Source organism: Amia ocellicauda, chromosome 2 (assembly GCF_036373705.1).
Source record: "Amia ocellicauda isolate fAmiCal2 chromosome 2, fAmiCal2.hap1, whole genome shotgun sequence".
In the NCBI taxonomy this organism is placed as follows: Eukaryota; Metazoa; Chordata; class Actinopteri; order Amiiformes; family Amiidae; genus Amia; species Amia ocellicauda.
The window spans coordinates 12,377,901-12,395,145 of record NC_089851.1 but is presented as its reverse complement, the minus strand read 5'-3'; the positions used below and the strand labels follow the sequence as shown (position 1 = coordinate 12,395,145).

The window sequence follows — 17,245 nt, the reverse complement described above, 5'->3', positions numbered from 1 at the left end:
AGCCAAAGATATGAAAGTAGACGTCCCCAATTAATATTTGAAAACAGCTGCCTTATATGTTATATAATCATGTTAATTAAAGCAAATATTGTAAACACCAAAAACAATTTGGAAACACTTCAACTAATAAACAAAGAAAAATTAGAATCAGCTTTAATCTAGGGAAAGCACAAACAAACAGTAGGGGCTTAAACCAAATAAAAACGTTTACCTACCTATCGGCAAATTGCAAATGACAGACTTGTACCCTATTGTGTTTTGATTAATAAGCAGTAGAAACTGAGTTCTGAAAATAAATTAAATGGAAAAAAGGACCACAGGGCTTTCACTCACAGTGACACAAATACAGCAGAGAGGAAGTGGATGAAGGGTATTTTTTGTTAGTGCTAATCTAACCACACCAATCCATTAAAATAAAATAGTACATTATCTATTCACCTTGCCCTCATAGAGATCAATCAAGGAAACTCTCAATGGGTATTGACTCGGAGAATGGAGAGATTTCACGCACTATTACTGTTGTGTGTGTCACAGTAGGTAGAATGGTTATCTTTATAAAGGTAGGGCAGAGCACAGTAAATCATATGACATAATTGAATGTAACATTTACTAAACTGAGTAAGATTAGGGGGAACAGAAAACAGTTGAAATTCATTTCAGGGTTACTTGCCCTCTTCATTGTCATATAAAATAGTTTACAATATAAATATTCAACTTTAAAGCTGCAATGATCAGGGCACAGAGCAGGTGCACTGACTATGCAAGATCTGTTCATTACAAAAAGCCATGCACTTATTGACTGGGTAGGAAGTACCTGTACAAGTCTCTGCCGTTGTTATGGTTGCAAAGCGAATGTCACTATCTGTTCAGTGATTGGATACTAACAGAGAGTAAAGATGAGTGTAAAGCAAGAGAAAAACGCATTAAAAAACAAAGCGGGAGAATCATGCAAATTGGGGGCTATGGAAAAAAAGATATCCCAAACTAATATTTAGAGTGAAGTCTCACACATATTCCTTGAGTAAATTGACAAATTCCACTGTAATCTGTAGCACTGCTCACAGCACAGCTTTTCTCAATTTTACCAAAAAAGATCTGCAATAATATAATTCCTTTTTTAATGTCTGAAAAATTACCTTTCAAATAGAATTGCTTCCACCATTTATTTTTCATTTCATTTCTTCTGCATTTCACATTGCCTATAAATATTGTATTTATATTTCGATAAGGCTTACTCCACAAGGACAGAAATAAATGACGAGGATCACATGCCTCCTGGTTGCTAATGCATTAGTATGTGCAGTGTAAAGCACTCATGTCCCATTTAATGTATTTTTAACTCCCGTGTCAGCACTGGCCATTAAAAGCATCCCAACTTTGGCCCTGTAACTCAGAGTGTTGGAAGATCCTTCCCTTGGTTTTCCTGTCAGTCCTTGAAAGACAATACAAATGAATTGACACCGTGGGACATTATCAAAGCTAAAGCTTCTTATTCGCCCAGTTAAGGAAGATAAATGCTCCCTCCAGATGCAATGTTCCCAGAGAATAACTTTACCCAGATTGCACACTGAAGGTCAGCTACCACCTGCTCTCACAATAATTGCAACTTTGACTGGTGAAGCAGCCAGAAATCAACAAAGAAATTATGGAGTTCAACATACAAACAAATCCTATATGATTTCTGGGCAAGGTACATTTAAGACTCATCAAATCAAATACTACTGCAATACAAAACAATTATACAGTCAAACACACATCCATTAATTCAATCCAAAGGTGGTTGAGCTCTCACTTTTTATTAAATCATTAACACATATTGGGCCAGACTATGCTTCTTACCCAGCAGATTGTCTTTAGCACTACAGAAAGAACAAAACATTTCAAAGCTGAAATTCAACTTGCAAAAACCAAGGCAATGAAGACTGCTTTAAAGTTCTGAGGAGTATTTTTTATTATTAAGGTAAAAATTAACAAACTAAGAATGGAAATAATAATTCTGTATGTATGGAATTATATAACTCGGGCAATTAAATCACTCAAGGGATATGAGTTATCCCTCTCCTCCACCATGATCATGTCTTGAGGTCTGCTGTTACATTCACTGAGCTGGAAAAACTGGTACACCTTTCAAGGGATTAAGTTGTAAAATCTGAGGACCAAATTGGATCCAAGGCTTTCACACTCCAAACCGATTCCACCAGCTTATCATCTGTATTCCTAAAAAGCAGAACCTGATGTGTCTACTGCAGAATTTACATGAACACCATATGCTTTATTCATTGGATATGCTTTCATGGGAAACCACCACTTTACACATTAAATGTATATAAATGAGGATGCTGATGAGGATTATTACTGTTGGATTATTTTGCACTTTTTTAATTATATTATGGTCAATAAACGATAAAGCCATGAACAGAATGATCTGTGGAAAATTAAACTCTTTTGTCTGTCTTCACAGAGCTTGATTAGGACTAGTCTAGGACTACTCTACCTAAAATAACATTGAGTAGCCCATGACTAGTGCTAATATGGGTCTGTGAAACCAGCCCTTTATGTGTTTGTATATTGCTATACATTAACATGCAGGAGTGTGATTCTCCTTTGAACAGTTTCTGCAGTATCCTCTCATGGCATTAATATTAATGTTTACATCACAAACTGCTGAATCCTTGTCCTTCCTCTTTTTTGCCCCTGTAATATAAAGTTACAAGGGTCAAAATGACTGAAACATATTTCTATATCTAAACGTATTTAACCACTTTAAATTAATCTATTCATTTTTTATTTGATGTAAGCATTTAAATGGTTGGAGGACAGAAATGGCATCCTGATAGGATTGATATGCTGCACTTGGTTTCACAGTCCATAAGCATGGAAATGAGGAGTTAATGGGAATAGCTGACTCTGCCGTGCCGTAACCTCCACTGCAGGGACGGATGGAGGTGAGCTATGCTGGAATGAGTTCAGCAGGGTTGCAGGTTACAGGCTCATATCTGACCACACTGATTGAGCACGATCTCAGGGAGAGGAGGCCGGCCTCGCTTGCCTTGACTGTGGAGCTCGCTACAGAAGAGGGACTTAAGTTCAGCAGTTCCAGTTTTGGATAATCAAAACTGAAAGGAATATATTAATAGGAATCCTAATTTTTACATACACTGACAGGTCCCCAGGAATGTAGGAACCCTATAGGAGTGTATTTTTCCTTCATTTATCTGCACCCGCTGCCTGAGTTTGTCATTCATTTCTGTATCTAAAAAGTCTGCTCCACAGGAAGTCATGTTTAGTTTGCTTTGCAGGGAAATATATATTTTTTTTTCCATGCCTTGCCATCACAGCAATGAAAGAGCAAGTCCACAAGGAGAGCTTTAAAACATGCCCCAGTGCCACAGGGCTGCCTCCGAAGCCCAATTACAATGTTCCTTTTATTGAATCAGACAGAGAAGAATGATTATATCAGAAACAGAAATTTATCTAGAATGCCACATGGCTTTCACGGTGCCTCACAGAGACTCATTTGAAAGAAATATGTTCAGTAGGAAACGTAGTTATCTCAGGTTCATTTACAACTTTCATAAGATAAGACCAGTTGAGCCGAGTGCATGTTTCAAATGATTGAGACTACGCAACAATGACACTTGTTATCCTGAAATAGTCGATATCTCTTCTTTATTGTTGAACATTTAGAGAATAACTGCACCCTATTTTAGTTTGTGTGCAAACTGTTTTAAAAGCCTGGGATAGCGTAAACCCTTGCTGAGTTTTCTGTCAGTACTTGAGATGCAACTCGTTTGAAGCAAGTGACAACCATCATACAAAACTGACAACACTTAATTGGCAATAATTGATCATCTTAAAAACAAAACAACAGATACATTATTTAGCTAACTTTTGTAGATTCTGCAAATACGTTGCGATGCTCAGACTTGGAAATGTGCCAAGCTCTATGAGAAGTAAAAAAAACAAAACACATGTGATAGATCTAAATAGTATGCAGGCTGACATTGACTGCATATTTTAGGGCCATACTACATTTATTAATAACTTATCAAGAAAATGGATTCATTGTTTAGATTTAAACATCACTCAGTGAGAAGACTTGAAGATCTGTCTGCTTTATGTTATGAAAAATTTAATAAATAAAGACCATCTACATTTGCAGAGATCTCTAAGGAAGGTTTTAGGTAATCCAATAGTTCAAAGCAGCTTTAGATTTTTACAAACACCAGGAAAACACATTGAAAACACTACTTACTCCACAGAATTAGTCATTCTTTCAACAGTTGCCAGAAAAAAGAACTTCAAAGATGCCTTTAACTTGTTAAAAATGCCTAATTATTTTTCAAAGAAAGGAATGCTCTTTGCATTAGTGTTTACCTTGTATATGTCACTGAGTTGTTTTCTCCTTTCCAAAATCATAGAGAGTTCCTATAGGAAGTATTCACCCCCTTGAACGTTTTCACACATTGTTGTGTTACAACCTAAAATGTTGATGCATTTAAATAGGCTTTTTCCCTTTGATTTACAACCTACTGGACACTTTCAATGTGCAATATGGGACAACATGGGGGATGACCGAATTTGTATATTGAATCAAATGCTTTCTTGTAGTCATCAAAGCCCAGAGCAAGCTCATATTCTCTGCATCTTTCCAATACTTCCAGTACAACTTGTATGTGATCCATCATGTTATATCGAATTCTGAATCCTGCTTGTTCTCTTGGTTGGGAGAAGTCCAGGGAGTCTTGAAGGAGATGTGTTAGTATCTTTTGTATAAGTTGAGAAGTAGACTAATGGGCCTATAGTTCTTCAGAGCTTGAAGCAGAATCATGGTTGTGTTGTTCTACTTTTAAGGAATTTGTTTACGTTTGAAACACATTGTGAAAAGCTGATGTTGTGATTTCCCATATCGTATTTTTCAAAGATTTGTTTTATAGATGTAACCAACTAAATTTATGATGTTTGGACTCTGAGGATAATTTGTATTTAAGCAAGGAGAGACGGGGATAAGGGATAATAGGGAATAAGCTTTGGTTAGTTAAAAAAGGTTGTGCTCTATTTAAACAAATAATCTAATTCTTTATCTCAGCCCAGTGTAATCCCTCTATCCGTTTAGACCTGATCCTACGTCGAATTTGAAAAGTGAAGAATGTGTGTCAATAATAATATGTAAGAGAATACTCCTTTTGGCTGGTGTATGCTACATCACTTCCAGTGAATTGTGAAGGTAAGGATGTTAACCAACATGCATCTCAGAGAAAGAGCTGGGCAAGACGTGTGATACACATACATCTGTATCATAACTGTCATAACGGCATTAAGTTTAAATGGAATTATGCACAGTGTGTACAATTCCTATTCTTTGAAATCAGACACTACAGTGAAATTGAAAAAGTCACATTTGTGAATTGCCACTGCTGGGAATTAATCAAATCACCTTTCAGAATCCTCAGGATAAATGAGCACTTTAAATGACTCATATAAATTCCTTTTAACTATACAGTAGTCTACCTAAACTGACCAAGGCATTTACCATACAGAGGAGAATGAAGGGAATACTCACAGAACACTATGAGTTTTTGAGAAATTAGAATATTTATCTAGAACAACAGCAGTGGCTGTAAATGAAGATAATATTTCTTATTTTCCTGGTGGAAATTAAAAACAATACCCTTCTCCACAAATCACGATAGTATCAAGTGTTATTCTGGCTTAAGTCCAGCACTTAATTAGATTTCTGCATCCCCAAAGTAGTTTTCTGAGAAGACATACTAATTTAGATACAGGCGTACTATGCAGTCCCCAAAACAACTGGCTGCTAGAGTATTGTCCTTAATATTGCCTGCATTAACTTGCAAAACATGCAAAACCAGCTTACATAATATAGAAGTGCAACTGCCTACTTTGTACTTTTGGTATTATATTACGCAAGAGGCTACTGGGAAGCATTTCAAAACAACAATGAATTTCAATTAGGCTTACTGCACACAATGTAAAAAAACATCTAATCATAGTATTTGAGCAGAAAAAAATTAAAAAAATACAGCGCAACTATTTGGCATAAGCACAATGAATATTGGAGGCAGATTTATTGAGAGTTTTGGAATGATATGTATTTGCATTTTGTCCCCAGAAAGACTTACACAAACAACTTTCAAATTGAGGTTTTTCCAACCTCAAAGTAACTTCAGCTGCTTGCTGGAAAGATTATGCTATTAAAGGTGAGCTAAAGATTTACAGAAATAGGTGAGAAATGCATTCTAATGCAAAATACCTTAACAAATCTGTTCCTGTACAACCAACAATCCCTCCTCTCATTTATTACCACAGATCCATGTACTCTTAATATTGTAATGTTAAAAAGCTACAAGTTATATAAAATGAAGAAGGCCGTAGGAGAATAAAACATTTGTATTAAAAAGAGGATGTGTCATGAGAGATTAACGTTGTACTGTTTGATTATACTTTTGATACATCATTATCACTACTACTGATAACAACAACAACAACAACAATATTAATAATAATACAAATAAGTCATGTTAGATGTTTCTGCAGCTTTTTTGAAAATTAAAGCTACCTAATCACACTGGCACCTCTCCTCAGCGATGCCCTCCGGGATACAATAGGAAGCAATTTGCTATTTATCTCCACTCAATATTTGGCCTCCTTCCAATAAATATACTCAATGGAAATACTCAATGAAAATGTGGCCTCCCTGTAAGAGGGACTCAAGGCCTACACTGACCTGATGCTCCCAGGAAGTGCACCAGAGTATAAGAGTAGAGAGGAGCACTCTAATCTCAGCTCGTTACCTGTATAAAAGGCACCTGGGAGCCAGAAATCTTGCTGATTGATAGGGGATCAAATACTTATTTCCCTCATTAACATGCAAATCAATTTATAACTTTTTTGAAATGCGTTTTTCTGGATTTTTTTGTTGTTATTCTGTCTCTCACTGTTAAAATACACCTACCATTAAAATTATAGACTGATCATTTGTCAGTGGGCAAACGTACAAAATCAGCAGGGGATCAAATAATTTTTTCCTCACTGTATGTCACCTTCTATTCAATAATGGTAAATAAAACATGAATTTTCCCCAAGACATTTAGACAAAATGTAAAATATATGCATGCATCTTTGGCACACAGATATGGGAATATTTGATTTCGATTTATCTGATATTTACAATATGCAGGCCTATATCCCACTTGATTGTAAAAGGTATTTTTTTAAATAATTTATAAGATACTCTTAATAAAGTAGAAAATGTGTAAAAGAAACAGCAGCGGTGTGATTTATTATTGGTGTGCGTTCGAAAAACCCTGCAAATGCAGTACATCTTAAGCTGCAGACAGCTACAGCTTCTCCACAGTCCATTCACAAATCATTTCCATCCCATTACCTAGCTATAGACCTGCTTTAAGAAGGAGAGGAATGCAGTGTGGAGGATTTATTATAGAAATGGGAATGGATTACAGCAGGTTGAAAGTGGCAACCTTTTGTGAATCTCCTGGAAGCAAATTTCACACTGCTTTCTTTATTATTTGTAAAAATACACACAATACTTTCATTTACCTTTAATTCCCATCACTTAAACCCATTGTGGAAGGTAAAGACCCACATTGTCACTCAATATATTTTATAACTTGGTATTGTCTTGTCCCCTCCTAAATTTGATTAAGTAAGAATTAATAATTTAAGAGATATTACTGTCATATGACAATATATTATTTCCTGAAGAAACCTTTGTGATGTGATCTGAATGAAAAAAGCCATATCACATTTATATTATGTCCATTTTATTGTTAGCACTAATAATCATAGTAAACAGCACTGCCTAATTACTCTGTTTACTTTGGGAGATGTTTCCTTTAACATGCTCTTTTAATAATCTGTAAGCAATTCCTTCCACAGAAAGGACTTTTGCAATATGTTGCTGTCAAATGCATTTTGCCATACAACAGACCCCTTTTGGAATTTATACATAGTACTCTAACCCTAAGGCAACTAATAAGTACTGTCACAGCCTGGCAAAGAGACAAACTGCAGCAATCTGATAGATATTGTTGGAATAGTAACTACTGTAGGACAGGAGTCCCCAGGATATTATTAACCTCACATCAGCCAGCTATTCTGGATGCAACCTCAACACATTTAAATGTAGGCATACCAAAACACTTCACCATCCACAGTTCAACATTCATGACTACATGTACAGCATACAACTTTAGTTGGTCTAATACTACATGTGTACCTATAGAACTGTTATTTATATTATTTAACCCAAATGTAATTGTAGATCTTCCTTCACAACTTTTTTAGTTAAATATAGGGGTTGGATTTCAAAAGACACATCCAGCATTTGTATTATTCAGTATAAACTAAAATAAATATTTCCACTTAATACATATATTGCAGAAATGAAACTCCAGCACAAGTATTCACACAAACTAAAAATGAAGGATTATTAATCTGAACTAAATATAACAGTAATTTGTGTCTCTAAACACTGTTTTGAACATAACCTTGTGGCTGCTACAATGGCATTTGTTTTCTTAAAGTCCAATAAATATATAGAAATATCAAGGGTAGGACACTGGCTGTGTATAAAAATCAGCACAAAAGATACCCTTCATGTTTCTACTGATCAATTAGTAAGATTCACAGATAAAAGTATAAAGAACATTCAAATCTGAGCCATAAATGGCACAATAAGCAAAAGCACCATGAAAGAAAAAACTAATTTTCACCTTGGCAACCCGTGTGCAATTCTTGTTTGAGTCTGTACATTGTGTGTAACTGCCAAGCATTGACTGCTGTATAACCAAAGTAATCAGTAGAAAGTTAGTAGAAAAGCTCTGTGTGGGGCTACGGAGATTCACTTAGACACCAATTTGTGTTTTGCCTGCATACTGGAGAGGAGATAAAAAATAAAAATAAAAACACAATGCCGTACATTAATCTTTCTCTCCATGCCACTGAATTCCTTCTAAGATCTGTGCAACATTTTACGCCTCTCAACAGCCACATCAGTTATCTAATGCAAGGAAATTCAAACAGAGCAATTCAGAAGCACTCTTAACTCATTTACAAAACATCACATTTTTGAAGTACTGAAGCTGTTTCTTTCTCCCTTTATTTTTGGAAAAGGGAATGGAATGAACACAGCATTCTAATTACCAGTCCAGTCACCGGGATTAGATCTGCTACTGACCAATCGTAGGCCCCGAATCAATGCATGTTTGATGTCTTGGCACATGTAAAGAAGGGGGTTGTACTCGTCAGTGGGCACACATTGAAACACGTGAAAACAAAGCCGATCTTGGTTATGAAAGAATTTACTGCTGTGTCACCACACACAGTCTCACAGATATCTCAAAGGTGGAAATGATGTACCCCATTATCATAACTAGTCATGGTTCAGTACTTTGCAGGCTGTTTTTTTTAAGCACTAACGAGTGAGAAGAGACTGGAATGGTCCAGCAGAGAAAGGACCTCAGAACTGGCAAAAGTCAATGAAGAAGAAAGAAAATACTGTGAAATGTTTACTTTATGAACAATTACTTGGAATATACCAACACACAGCCTCCTAACAAAAGGTTGATTCACATTTGGTGAATAATAAGTTGTCCACAACCAAAATAAATATAGTGCTTCAAGTATTGTAAATGTATGCCCCATTGAGACCATGTTATTATAACAAAACAACCACTCAATTTTGAGATGAAAGACCGAGGAGTGAAGTTACCGCAGTACCAGTATACATTGGGATAACCTGTAAACATAGTTTAAGCCATTATTCCAGTATACAGATGTTAACCCATTTGCAAGTTCCAAATTACATAAAATATGTTTTCAAAATTATTTAACAGGAGGCCAGACCTGCCAATGGACAGATTTCTGAAACATTTCCAAAAGAAAAGCCAGTTCATTTTCTAGGTAGCTTATTGTAGTTGTACTTGCTTTACACCAGGCACTGAGTTGCCTTGCAATAAACTGTATAGCCCTAGGCTAAGATGACAGTTTAATCTCCTCAGTAAGCAAAGTTACTTATAATAATAACATAGTAAGAGCTTTCACATTCACCTGTGAATCCTTATTCAAATCACCTCATATGGTGTCATTTGCCACCCTATCCATAAAAGCAGCAGGATTTTTATAATCACTAACCCGCCAATTTATTCCACACACCTTTTTTGACCACCCTTTGGAGACTTGAAATACATTTTGTTGGTAGCTGCGTTTCTGAAACTGAAGTCTTTCGATTCCTTTTAAGCCACATCTGAAACATCCCTAAGGATTTACATTATAAAAGTTCAACCCTTTGTTGAACACTTACAGTGAGGGAAAAAAGTATTTGATCCCCTGCTGATTTTGTACGTTTGCCCACTGACAAAGAAATGATCAGTCTATAATTTTAATGGTAGGTGTATTTTAACAGTGAGAGACAGAATAACAACAAAAAAATCCAGAAAAACGCATTTCAAAAAAGTTATAAATTGATTTGCATGTTAATGAGGGAAATAAGTATTTGATCCCCTATCAATCAGCAAGATTTATGGCTCCCAGGTGTCTTTTATACAGGTAACGAGCTGAGATTAGGAGCACTCTCTTAAAGGGATCTCAGCTCGTTACCTGTATAAAAGACACCTGTCCACAGAAGCAATCAATCAATCAGATTCCAAACTCTCCACCATGGCCAAGACCAAAGAGCTGTCCAAGGATGTCAGGGACAAGATTGTAGACCTACACAAGGCTGGAATGGGCAACAAGACCATCACCAAGCAGCTTGGTGAGAAGGTGACAACAGTTGGTGCGATTATTCACAAATGGAAGAAACACAAAATAACTGTCACTCTCCCTCGGTCTGGGGCTCCATGCAAGTTCTCACCTCGTGGAGTTTCAATGATCATGAGAACGGTGAGGAATCAGCCCAGAACTACACGGGAGGATCTTGTTAATGATCTCAAGGCAGCTGGGACCATAGTCACCAAGAAAACAATTGGTAACACACTACGCCATGAAGGACTGAAATCCTGCAGCGCCCCCGCAAGGTCCCCCTGCTCAAGAAAGCACATGTACAGGCCCGTCTGAAGTTTGCCAATGAACATCTGAATGATTCAGAGGAGAACTGGGTGAAAGTGTTGTGGTCAGATGAGACCAAAATCAAGCTCTTTGGCATCAACTCAACTCGACGTGTTTGGAGGAGGAGGAATGACCCCGAGAACACCATCCCCACCGTCAAACATGGAGGCTTTGGGGGCGTTTATCTGCTAAGGGGACAGGACAACTGCACCGCATCAAAGGGACGATGGACAGGGCCATGTACCGTCAAATCTTGGGTGAGAACCTCCTTCCCTCAGCCAGGGAATTGAAAATGGGTCGTGGATGGGTATTCCAGCATGACAATGACCCAAAACACACAGCCAAGGCAACAAAGGAGTGGCTCAAGAAGAAGCACATTAAGGTCCTGGAGTGGCCTAGCCAGTCTCCAGACCTTAATCCCATAGAAAATCTGTGGAGGGGGCTGAAGGTTCGAGTTGCCAAACGTCAGCCTCGAAACCTTAATGACTTGGAGAGGATCTGCAAAGAGGAGTGGGACAAAATCCCTCCTGAGATGTGTGCAAACCTGGTGGCCAACTACAAGAAACGTCTGACCTCTGTGATTGCCAACAAGGGTTTTGCCACCAAGTACTAAGTCAAAGGGGTCAAATACTTATTTCACTCATTAACATGCAAATCAATTTATAACTTTTTTGAAATGCGTTTTTCTGGATTTGTTTGTTGTTATTCTGTCTCTCACTGTTAAAATACACCTACCATTAAAATTATAGACTGATCATTTCTTTGTCAGTGGGCAAACGTACAAAATCAGCAGGGGATCAAATACTTTTTTTCCCTCACTGTATCTTCCAATCATAATCTCCCGGCCTTTCTGCTGTTATTGCTTCCATTATTTAATCATGCAGAGTGTTTCGGTCCTCAGCTTTGGTGCATGTGCGTGTGCATGTCTGACGGGACTCCCTTCCACTCTTCTCTGGGACTTCTGAGTCATTACACTTTGAATCGCAGCATAATCTCTTCTGACAAAATGAAGTAACAGATGAAGCAGCTGATAGAGGTATAATGGATTAGACTTGATCAGCTTTCTCTCATGCTTCAACCCCCATCTGCCAGTGCAGTTCGAAAATTCCTATAGAGCATTTTCATCCGTGGGTTTAAAGTTTATTTTTCACAAGTTTAAATGTTTCACAATCATAAGGATATTTCCCTTTAAATTCATTAGCTTCCTCTTTTCGCTACAAGAAATTCCAAGTCCGAATGCCTGAAACATGTCAAGCCGTTGTCTGTGTAATTTCATAGAATGCTGAGAACAGAAGGCACAATAGTCTTTAAATGTGTCATCATATTCATATCTCCAAAGTCTACTGCTTCAAAGAGTTTTTCTTTTTTAGATTAATTCCCTGTAGCCGCCTGAGAAGAGTGTTCTGGTCTGTGCACATCTTTCTTTCAGTTTCTATAACAGTCTGTGTGTCATAGTCCTTTTGTAGTAAACAAATACTACTACACACTAAGATGGTTGTCTTAGTTTTATTCAACCATGCATTACATAAATATAATAATTAATGCTTAGATTTTGTTTACGCTATTCTTTGAAATCAGCTTAAACCCCTATACAAGCGACTTATCCATTAAAAAACTTAAAATTATGTTTTTTTTAATTTTATGTTTTTTACCTTGGATTAAAAGTGTATATTTTGAAAATGTTTGTCACACTTGTTTTTTAAGCATCTTAAAATATTAGGCTAAAATTTAAGGTCAGTTAAATTAATCACAAACATAGCTAATGTTCCCATGAAGCTGACCACAAATTTGGACAATAACCAGGGGCAATCCCCACATGAGTAAAACCTATTTAGAGGGTAATTGGCAATTACTTAAACCATTCTTAGTTTAACAACCAGCCAATGAAAATGTGAATAAAGCAGATGTCAAGGATTGATTTTGGGATCAAGACAAGTCATTATTTCTAAAGGGACATAACCTCAGTGAGTTTAAAGTGGAATAGATGTAGTGAATTTATGAAGAAAAGCAGACATAGACCATATTCTGACCATATTCATTTAGCTCTTAAATATGCCTAAATGTGACTGACTTTTCCAACATTTAATCAACACTTCTATACCAATGACTTTCAGCTCTTGGGACATCAGAGCACAAGATGAGATGAGAGATGAGAGAAGGTCATTCATTGTTCTTGTCTGGTTTTGAATTGATCCCAAACCTTCATACTGTCACCTCTCTCTGCACTGCAAAGAAGGATGCTTCTAATTTAACCCGTTTGCATTCAATCACCTTCATTTCTTTTTAAAACCAAAACGAATGTGGTCCATCCTAATCTTCTCACGTAGAACTGCATTGGAACAGACAAGCAACAAAAACTGATTATAAATCAAATGTATTCATTTTGTGTAGATACACTGCTTTTGTATTTAAAAATACATTTCAGCTGCCAGGTGGCATTTTGAATTGCTTCAATTCATTTTGGTAGTTAAAGGTTATATTCCTAATTCGAATCCACTAGGCCCATGGAAGATCTTCCTGATACAAATACAGGCTTTGCTAAAAATAAAAAATAAAAAATAAAAGTAATAATGATTACCATATAGGTCCTTCTGTTTGTTCTGTATTAACACGCTACACAGTAAGGAAGGTAGGGTGCGTTCCTAGACAGCAGGAGACGGTTGCTGCCTGCCACTGCGCCAGTGCAGGGCTGCACCACGCTGTCCTCTCCATGCATCTTCAGTGCGTCTACAGGGAGGATACTAACTAGGTCAATGAAATTCCGTCATCAGGCTCCTCTAAGCCAAAAGAGCTGAAAGCTGCTTTCTGTTCTTTCAACTTATTTGTAAGTCAGAAAGCAATAATGACCTGGCACTGAAGATACAAAACCCGTTCCCACTGCCCACACAGATACAACTTCTATATTTCCAGTCTTGCTGACTGCAGTCAAACCCAGAGGACCTCTCCCAGACAGGAAGCAGGTTACTGTCTCCACAGGAACAACAAACATCTCAGGAACATAAAGAAAATGAAACAGATTGGATTGGTGATCTAAGCAGGATGCCAGTTAGTGAATGTATAATATATTACGTTTGTGAGTTACAATCCATTAAATACATTTTCCACTTCCACAATCTGCAGTCTTGGATTTGTGGAAGTTAACAACCTATTACAAAAATTGACACATTGTTTCATTTTAATATTCAAATAAAAATGAAAACATTGCATAATAAAACCGGTAGTTTGAAAGCACTGATGCGGTACTCAGTTAAAATGATCTCCTTTCTATGAATTCCCTTCTTGAGGTGTATAAGTGATTGAGATATAATTTCTAAATTATTGCAGGTGCTTAGAACTCTGCAGTCTTCTATGTGGTTCATCAATCAAAGGATTGTCAATTAAATGTATATAGGCCTTGCTCATAAATTGTGAACTATCTTTCACTGGATATAAAAAAGGAATCTAGGATCCAAGAGAATGACTTTCTTTTGAGCAACATATCCGATATAGCTATTTCTTCTCCCAAAGTTTTAATTGTTTTAAAATAAAGAGCAATTGTATTTTTGTCATGTATAATATTGTGCAATGTTGAGCATACATTACACACTAAAGGACAAACTTGTGACAGAAAGGACTCAAGCAGATCAAAAGCAACAAGGATGAAACACCTTACTATAGAGTATTAAGATTCAAAATACATTTAAAATATTTTAATTGGTCCTAGAGATTCACATCTGTGATTCCAAGCATTCAGTTTATTTTCATGTTTAGTTACATGAAGCAACAAACTTATGATATTTCTTTCTATATTCACTGGACTGTGAAAGGGGAAACAGATGGTCATATATTAAAAAATAACAAACTGTGAACATAGGCAATGTCAAAATACAAGAATGATTGTTAGAAAAACAGTAACAAAACAAGTAGTACTCCACATCTGCCTCAAACTCAGAATAGGTCTTGGATGTCAGCAGAACATTTTAGTTGTTTGAAAAGGTTTTCCCAAAAGCACTTCAACTGCCTGTGAACATTTTCCTGAAACTAATGAGGGTCTGGAAGCTGAACTTAGAACACAAGTTCTCTTTTGAAGGTGAACACTGCTGCTGTGTGAAATAAGTTAAGAATGTTTTATATTCACCTAAAGCCGACACTGTTGATATACACGTATAGAATTACAGCAAACTAAATATCAGCCTGATTCTTTAACTGAGCCTTTTAAAAGAAAATAAATACAAAACAAGCTGAATACCTGTCAGATCTGTTCATGTAGGAAAGGAAAGTTTAATTAGATTATTTAACGTTCATCAGCTTCAAGACATTCATAAGAAGCAGGATATATGTTTTATTAGTTAGCCATGGATATAGTCTAGATATGGAAGAAGTCCAAATGTATTAGTAAAACACAGACTAAAAAGACAAAGCAGAATAATTAATATGGATCTGGATGCAGAATGATTGTTATCCCTTTCAGGAGTCTGACATCTAATTACATTTTCTGTACTTAAATTCAGACACTGAATTGCACTTGAGAGAACCATCTTGAATGTCTGACAGTAATTTCTACTTATGGGCTATTGCTTAAGTTTTAATGAAATCTTAAAAAAAATATATAGAGAGAAAATTATGCATGTAGGAAAATAACAAGTATCAACCATATCTAGCTTTCAGTTCAATATTGAAGGTCTCCATTTAATGCCTTTCAACACTAGTAATACAAGGCTATCAGCTGTTCTGATATAGCTTTCTGACAGGAAATATACCCCTTTTTTTCTTCCTCTTCCCCAGCAATCCCACAGGTCTGCCAAGTCATTTCATAACAGTTCTGGTGCAAAACTCCCAGCAGCTGTTGCCTGGTCCCTTAATCCTCACACAGCCTTGTGCTATTCACTCAGCCCAAGCTTTCTATGGGGCACTAGCCCTGCCTGTCTGTCTCTATGCACACTGTCTGGCCTCTATTTTTTGGCCCAGGGACCAGCTTTAACTGATGACCTGAGAAATAAACACATGCACACAGACACACACCAGCCTGCAGCTGCTCCAAAGCGTTTTCAACCTTAAGGTATTGCCCTGGGTATTTCAAAATAAATAAATAAATCTGCTTCTCCTACTATCCAGACTTAGCCTACGAGTTCCACAGAACAAAATTAGAAAAATCCCAGTAATCCTAGTACACAACATTCACTGCACTAATTTGACTCCAATGGTCTGTCTTCATTTGATTGTTTTATTGGTCTAAAGCAAAGCTGAGACATCCAACAGAGCATGAACAATGACAGACATGGGAATTAAATTACCATACTTCAGGGTGCCAGTCATACAGTATGCCTGTCATTTGTGTTTACTCAGAGAAAGTGAGTGATCTGGGAATAAAAGAAAGCCACAGATACGGGTGTCTCCAGTGTTATCACTTCTTCTAAACCACTCATTCACAAATGAAGACATACTGCTGGCCTGGCTGTAATTACTTAACCCAACAGTTTATACAATCCAGGCAGCTTCAACAATCAGGCAATATGAAATCCCCTTGATTGCTGAACCTATAAGGGCTTGATTAAATCTTGATTAATTCACCAATTACTGGTAATAGTCTGGTATTATTATTATTTTTTAATCTTGTTGTTAAAATACATATCTGTGTGGTTTCACTCCATTGCCCTGAAAAAAATCAAGACAGAAATCACATAACAGCGCTACGAATGCAAGGCCAGTCCGGTCTTGGGTGAACCTCCAGAGAGCTGAAGTAGTCTGAATCTAGCCTTTTTCCGACAATCCTCTTTTTTCTTTTGGCTCAGAAAAATCAATGGTACTCCCTGCATCTCTTGGTTCTGTATTTACATTGTAACATAGTTCACACAGATAATTAATCTTCTGGGCATAGCCTGCCTAATTTGCTAAAGGTGCAGACAGAACTTTAAATTTTTTATGTAGCCACTTGCCACTGTGGACTTCAGTTCTCAATCAAACGGGCTCTTAGGTACACAGCCGACTTCAAAAGGTCAACAGTCTCTATAATGCAAGAATAGGCAAAGAAACTTCTATACAGCATATACCTTACATCTTAATTAAAGTAAGTATAAATCTTGATCTTTGGCATTATTTTAAACTCTGTAAAAGTAAACGCAACATTGTTATTTCCCACTAAAGGTAGTGCGTTAAAATGCAGCTCTATTTTTAT

General features: G+C 36.8%; 1 protein-coding gene across 2 annotated transcripts in view; it reads right to left on the bottom strand.

Moving 5' to 3' along the window:
• mtcl1 (microtubule crosslinking factor 1) overlaps positions 1-17,245 on the bottom strand; it is a 57,710-nt gene that overhangs the window by 32,979 nt on the left and 7,486 nt on the right. The gene's annotated exons all lie outside the window — the stretch shown is intronic.